At 51.1% G+C, this 6,775-nt stretch overlaps 1 long non-coding RNA gene across 1 annotated transcript in view; it reads right to left on the bottom strand.

Moving 5' to 3' along the window:
- Positions 1-1,552: 1,552 nt before the first annotated feature.
- Positions 1,553-6,775, bottom strand: part of LOC123522155 — a 50,586-nt gene continuing 45,363 nt past the window's right edge. The window contains exon 5 of the long non-coding RNA XR_006680445.1: positions 1,553-1,829. This is a non-coding gene — a long non-coding RNA (uncharacterized LOC123522155). The remainder of the gene's footprint in view (positions 1,830-6,775) is intronic.

Genomic DNA, 6,775 nt, shown 5'->3' with positions numbered 1-6,775 from the left:
ACCCCCAGCCCCCACCTCCTTCCCCAGCCTGGATCTGGCATACACACACACCCGCTGGCATGGCCACCCCTCTGCTTGTCCTCTTTCCATGGCTAAGCAGCCCTTAACGAGCTCAACTCTATCGGGATTAACTTGGAGATGTTTAAATAAATGTCCGCACGCGTTTGCCATGTTGGCATACCTTCTCCAGTCCGTGTCCAGCTCAGTGAAGGCCTATGCGTGCTCGCTGAGAATACAGAGCTGTTATTATTAGAGCAGCCTGGAGGGAGTCGTGCCACTTGGGGCCGGGCTCCGCAGGGCTGTGTGGGAGGTGAGTGTCGACAGCTGCCAGGAGGAACGTTGTGTGTTGTGGGCAGCCTGGCACAGAGGTGAAGGAGAACGTGGGGCTCCTGATCCCACCTACGTGACTTCTGCAAACCTTGCATCCAACTGGGGCAGTCCCCAGGGTCTCTGCTCAGGGGTGACCCACCCCACAGGAAAACCCAGGTTGCCAGGACAGCTGGGGAAACGCCCAGGGGGTCACACAGCCAGACACCCCCAGAAGAAGAACGCAGCCTAGGATACCTTACCCTGGGATGGAACCCCCGAGCTCAGGCCCAGCTGTGAACCCCACACACTAAATAGCTCCATGTCCCGTGCCTGCTTTCAGTCATCCGTTCACTAACTCACCCCCAAACCCCACACATCTTCTTTGACAGACGCTGCTGCAGGCCCAGAGCAGCGGCTCAGAGGCCAAATGACCGCTGTCAGGGATGTTACCGTCTGACAGAAAATGCCAGCCATGGGCCTAGGTGCCATCTAAGAAGGGGAATTCAGGGCGAGATCTGAATTCATCGCAAGGAACTGCCTTTCCCCAGAAACTATCACTAGAGATACTGTGAAGCCCGGGTTCTCAGGGACTCCGGGGAAGTCAGCCTAAGGCTGTCACAGCTGTCTTTCCTTCTGCAGATAATGAAATTGTTAGTTACTATCTAGCCATCTGGCTGGGTTTCTATTTCATCATCTGCCTCTCGAACATAAAACTCTGGGGAGAATCATTAAAATTGTGGCGAGCCTGTCACGGAATCTCCAGAATTCTCTGAGAACTTCGATGGAGGGGTCCCTGGGTCTGCTGAAGTCCGTAAGAGCACCCACCATGCGATTCTCACCTGCCATTGTTCGTCTTTGACGCGGCCATGACGGCACCAGGGTCTCCTCCCAAGGAGACCAGCCCTTCATGACCTCACACAACCAGCCTCGGATCACTTAAACAGGGTCACAAAACAGTGAGATCAAGTGTTACTGACTGCCCATCACAGCAACCAGGGTGAAGTTGGGACATGAGAAGCAGGCCTCGCCCTTCCTCTGTTGAGAACCCCGGAAGGTCCCCCTCTCACCGGCCATCAAGGTGCAGACAAGGGCTTGTCTTCATTTCTTCGGCTCCCTCACTCTGTTCAACCCCACGCCTTTGCCGCTTCTCCGTGGGCACACCAAGCCTTCCCGGGGGCCTCGAACGCTATCCTTCCACATACCCACGAGGCTCCCTGTCCATCCCACCTTCTCCTACGGCTGCCTCGTGCTGGCTTGCAAGTGACGTCTTTACTGGGCATGCCAGGTCAGTGGAGAACGCCCCCTTGACATCCCGGTCCGCTTTTTAAATCTCTTTATTGCATTTTACTAGATGCATGTTCTCTTTCTTTATTTTTCTTTACCGGCAGAATCACCCTCTGAGATGAAAGGATGTCGTTTATTGTCTGTCTCCCCTTCTGGAATGTAACTCCATGAGTAGAAACGCTTTTTGTGTCCTTTTTCTCTCTGGTCGTTAAAATCGCTGGTGCCCACCACAGAGCCTAGCACAGAGGAGAAGCACAGCAAATATTTTTTGAATGAACAAAGCCATGACTAAGTGTTACAGTACTTTGGAAAGGATAGGACTTCGAAAAATGATTTGGGGACATTTAGCATTCCATGGTCAAAACAGTAAAATTGGCTCTTAAGCATACATCACACTAAAGAAAATTCAAAATGGACTCAGTGCTCTGATTTAAAAAGTAATACCTTAAGGCTTTCGAATAGGAGACTGCCTTTCTTTTTTCAAGACAGGAAAGACTGTCTTCGTGGGAGGCGTAGGAAAGCACTGATGCATCTGGCTTCACATCTCCGGGGCTCTTCGGAGGCGCCTCTAGGTGGGTTTGCATCCCCAGCCTTTCGGTCAGCAGCCGAGCGTGTGAAGTACGTGCACACCGCCCAGGGAAGACTTAGTTCACAGTAAAACAACCCACTGCTTAAAAAGAAAGAAGTGCCCGCCCAGGCTTGTGCCGCGGGTCACCTGTAGCTGGTGGGTTTGGACTTAATCTTCTGGACCCGTCCAGTGGGTCGCTTCCGTCCGTGTCCGGTCAGCATGTTTGACGCAGGCCCTTTGTGAAGGAGCCCTGGTGGCACAGAGCTTAGGAGCTGGGCTGCTAACTGCAAGGTCGACAGTTTGAAACTGCCCACCGCCCTGCGGGAGAAAGAGGGGGCTTTCTATTCCCACAGAGTCAGCAACCCACAGGGCTGCTCTACTCTGTCCTATCGGGTCGCTCGCTGGGAGTCAGAAGCGAAGGGAGGGCAGTTAGTCAGTTTAGTTTGGATGTCTGGATCGGTGGTTCACATTCTCTGGGGCCGGCTGCATCTATGGCCCTGACACGCTGGCACGAACGAGTAAGGGCTCCGGGTCGCTAGCCTGGAAATATTTGCCCGACAGCGTCCCTGTTCACAAAGGACACCTTTGCCCTTTGTCCTTAAACTGAGGAAAACCTGGGTCAGACCTAGTGCTTTTTTGTGACCATTGAAAATCATGGGGGGCGGGGGCGGGGAGTGAGGAGAGAAACAAAGAATCTGATTTCCTTCAAAGATGTCACGTTGCAAACTGGGGGGAGTTGTTCCCAAGGGGATGGTCCTCTGAATGTCTTTGATCCCCCAAACTCTTGCTGTCTGGCCAGTCCAGAGCTAAGCCCCTGGTACGTGTGGTCTCCTTTACAGCCCATAACGCTAAAGTGGATTTCAATTTCACCTGGTTTGCAGGAGACGGAGGCTCAGAGAGGCAAAGTGACTTGCTGGAGATCACAGAGCTAGTGACAACACAGAAGGAGCTCATCCAGCTCTGGCTGACTCCAGAGCCACGGAGAAGAGCAGGGCGGCTGATGGATGCACCCAAGTGTTACCCAGGGCGATGAAATCAGCGTGGTCGGGGAGTGCTCAGCCAGGCCAGGAACATGCTGCTGCTGCCGCCGCCATCCAGGCACTGGAACAGAGATGGTGGAGCCACACCAACACCCTAGAGCCCCGTTGTCTTCATTGTACAAAGAAAAACAAGTCTTCAATTCCTTACAGTGTGTAGGGTGCTATTTTTAGCAAGTTTTAAAACACGCAGGACAATGTGAAATGTTGTTTATGAACACAAACGCATTAGTGTGCGTGTCGAGACATTGGGGAGAGGGAGAAATCAATGGGAGGCATTGAGGAGGCGAGGATGTGCATTTATAATGTACTCATTCTTAAGCCAGGAGACTGGACTACACGATTCATTATATTTTCCTCTTGTTCCTTTGTTGACAGGATACCATAACACCTTTTATACATCGAAACAGCTCATAATAACCCTCCCTTTTTAAGCAGAGTTTACTGTTACGAAAGCTTATAGTAGCATAGTAGTAACCCATCACTTAAACTTGCAGTCACCCTCTGCCCTGAAATCAATTCTGGCTGAAGCAGCCCTGCGGCCGAGGGGAGTCAGGGGTTCAGACCATAAATCCTCATGTGGACAGACAGCCTCGTCTTGCTCCTGAGGAGTGGTCTCTGGGTTTGAACTCCGCCCTTGCAGTTATCAGCCTAACTCTGAGCCCAAGCCCCACCTACAGCTCCTGACACGTGTACTGGGAGTTGGTCTTTATTTTGATCCTTCCTCTAATAAGGCAGCCCCCCCCCACCCCCGCCCATGGTACAGACAGAGAAACGCCAGGCGACCACCTGAAAAGCTGCATTTGGGCCCCCCAGAGATGTCTGGGGAGCTCACAGCCATGAAGATCCAGGGGCAGCTCGACCCGGCACACGCGGGGTCACCGTGACCCGAACCCACTCAACCAGAACCAACTCAGCTCTAAGCTGCGGCGTCCGCAGCATGGAGTGAAGAGTGCGCATGACCGGATGTGCGCAGGTTTTTAGCCCAAGGCTGGGTTCTTTTCTTTTTTTAAAAAATCATTTTTGGGGGGCTCGTACAGCTCTTACCACAATCCATCCATCCATCCTTTGTGTCAAGCACATTTGTACATTTGTGCCCTCATCATTCGCAAACATTTGCTTTCTGCTTGAGCAGAGCTGGGTTCTTGCAGGGAAAGACTGCTAAGTGGGTGCAAAGGGTGGTCCGTGTGGCAGACCGTCAGGCTCTTCCGGTGGCAGCTGCTCGTATATCCTTAAGTACAGGCCTAAGGTGCCCACGGGGTTTCACGTATTGGTCTCTAGTTGCCAGGTTTAATCTGCACCCAGCTTCACCTATCCACTTCTTGATTCTGTGACAACCTCCCCTCACAGAGGACCCAGGAAAGTGCGCTTCTCTTTGCCAAACCTACCGGCTCCACTTGGTCCCACCACCTGTCCCCAAGGCCTCTGGAGCCTCTAGGGATGTCCTAGCTCCTCTGGGCTGTGAGTGACCCAGCTTTCTCTCCCTAAGACCTGACTGTAAATGTGCTTGGGGCTGCATCCCTGCCCAAGGGAGCTTGGAAAGCTGAAGGAGAAGCTAGAGGTGAAGGATCACCCGCCTCACAGGCCCTTGTACTTGAGCTGAAATTCTAAGCATGCTGTTTGCAGAAGGCTACGGATGACAGCCCCAAAACCATGTGCAGAGTCCCCGTGTAGGTTAACCTTCCACTGAATCTGTCCAGTAACGGCAGCTCAGAGCAGCATTGCCCCAGACAGAGTGCCTTGGGAAGTGGACGACGCCGCCCCTCTCCAGCCAGCCCAGGGAGGGGCACAGCTCAGTGGCATTAAGTGTATGCACAGGGCTGTGGCACCATCACCACCCTCCAGTTTCAGGACGCTCTTGTCATCTTGAAAGGAAACTGTGCCCACGTGCCAATCACGCTACACTCCCAGGACGACTTGGGCTTCAAGCTGGTCCTGCAGAGGGTCTGGCCTGATTGGATCCTAGTCCTTCTGTTCGTGTAAAATCTGGTCCCGGGATGTGTGCTAAACACAAACAAAACGCAACACTTGCGCTCTCCGCAGTCTTCACTTGTATAACTCAGTGACCACCCTTCCCCTATTCATTCAAATGAGTCCACGGGCAGATGTTTTGTAAGTCAATTGGAAAGTTGAACATAGCATGACTACATGATATCTTAAAGAATTACTCTTGTGTTGTGTGCTGTGGGAAGCAGAAAGGTTTCTCCCAAGTTGTCTCCCCCAAATATATGCCAAACTTAGCTGATTGCTACACGTGGCAAATGACTATACACTTGGAGGTCAACAGAAGTAGGTCAGGGGTTATTCTCCCTAAGGGTTATCAGCCATCCAGAGCAAGCAGACAACACTCTTTATGCCTGCCACAACAAGTAGGACCCACTCCCTTCTGATAAGGATAGTAGTTGACTGTTTCCTTGTAGGAGACCCCTGAGAGGTCAAGCCCACCCAAGGGTGACCAAGGTTAGGCTGCCATCATGAATCTAGGGTCCGCCCATCTTGTCACATATATACCCCTAGTCCCTCTCCTTCCTATCATGTATACATCCCTAGCTCATCCTTTTCCTGTTACACCTATGCCCACTGTACATCCCCCTCCTATTGCTTGTATGCCGATTGTACTGCTCCTTCCTGTGATGTGTGGTTACCTGTAATCACGCCCCCCTCAGTAGATATAACCCTTGGTTAGCAATAAACAGGGTCTTCGAGCATTCTGGGTCTCCACTCTACCTCACCTCAGCCTACGCTCTGTGCGGATCTGGTTGGTAAGATCATGGCCATCCAGGAGGTGAGCATGCTACCATGAAACGTGTCTGATTTCTCTATGTGACTCTCTCCTGTATTTCATGCTCTCTATGACTTTATTATAATCTTTATGTATCTTAACCGTACATTTGCGCATACCAGTGATGACTTGTTGGGGGCCCTCCTCCCCCGAGTTTGTGCTTGGGGCATTTTGCTGTTGTTGGTTTCGCCTTTAACAATCTCTGTCTGTGAGATCTGTGACACTGGCTGAGCGGAATACTATTACATTGGGAAGGTGCTTCGAAAACCTCCAACAAGACTAAGTGGTGGTGAGGAGGAAGGAGAGAAACGAGAGTTCTAGAACGTTGTAGTTGCTGAGCACGTGAGATGTAAGTCCAAGGTGAGATGTTCTGTAAGACGCAAAATCTCAACATGTACATAGTGTAAAGGTAACAATACCAAAAAATGTGAGTGCAAAAAATTTTATATATATTGTATGTGTTAAAATTACCTTGTGGGGCCAACAAGGAGAATAGAGATGCCAGGAGGATTAGGGGCGGGTGGGGGCAGAAAGGGGGAATGGATCACAAACATCAACATATAACCCCCTCACTGGGGGATGAACAACAGAAAAGTGGGTAAATAGTGGCAGAGGACGATGTAAGATGTGAAAATAATAATCTATAACTTCTCAAGGGTTCATGAAGGAGGGAGGAGGAAAATGAGGAGCTGATATTAAGGGCTCAAGTGGAAAGAAAATGCTTTGAACTGATGATGGCAGCATATGTGCAAATGTGCTTGACACAATGGATGAATGTATGGATTGTGATGAGAT

Source organism: Echinops telfairi, unplaced genomic scaffold (genome assembly GCF_000313985.2).
Source record: "Echinops telfairi isolate 266 unplaced genomic scaffold, ASM31398v2 ScPeMD7_2573;HRSCAF=3158, whole genome shotgun sequence".
Lineage (NCBI taxonomy): Eukaryota > Metazoa > Chordata > Mammalia > Afrosoricida > Tenrecidae > Echinops > Echinops telfairi.
The sequence above is the reverse complement of the archived record's forward strand: the minus strand, read 5'-3'. Positions and strand labels throughout refer to the sequence as shown.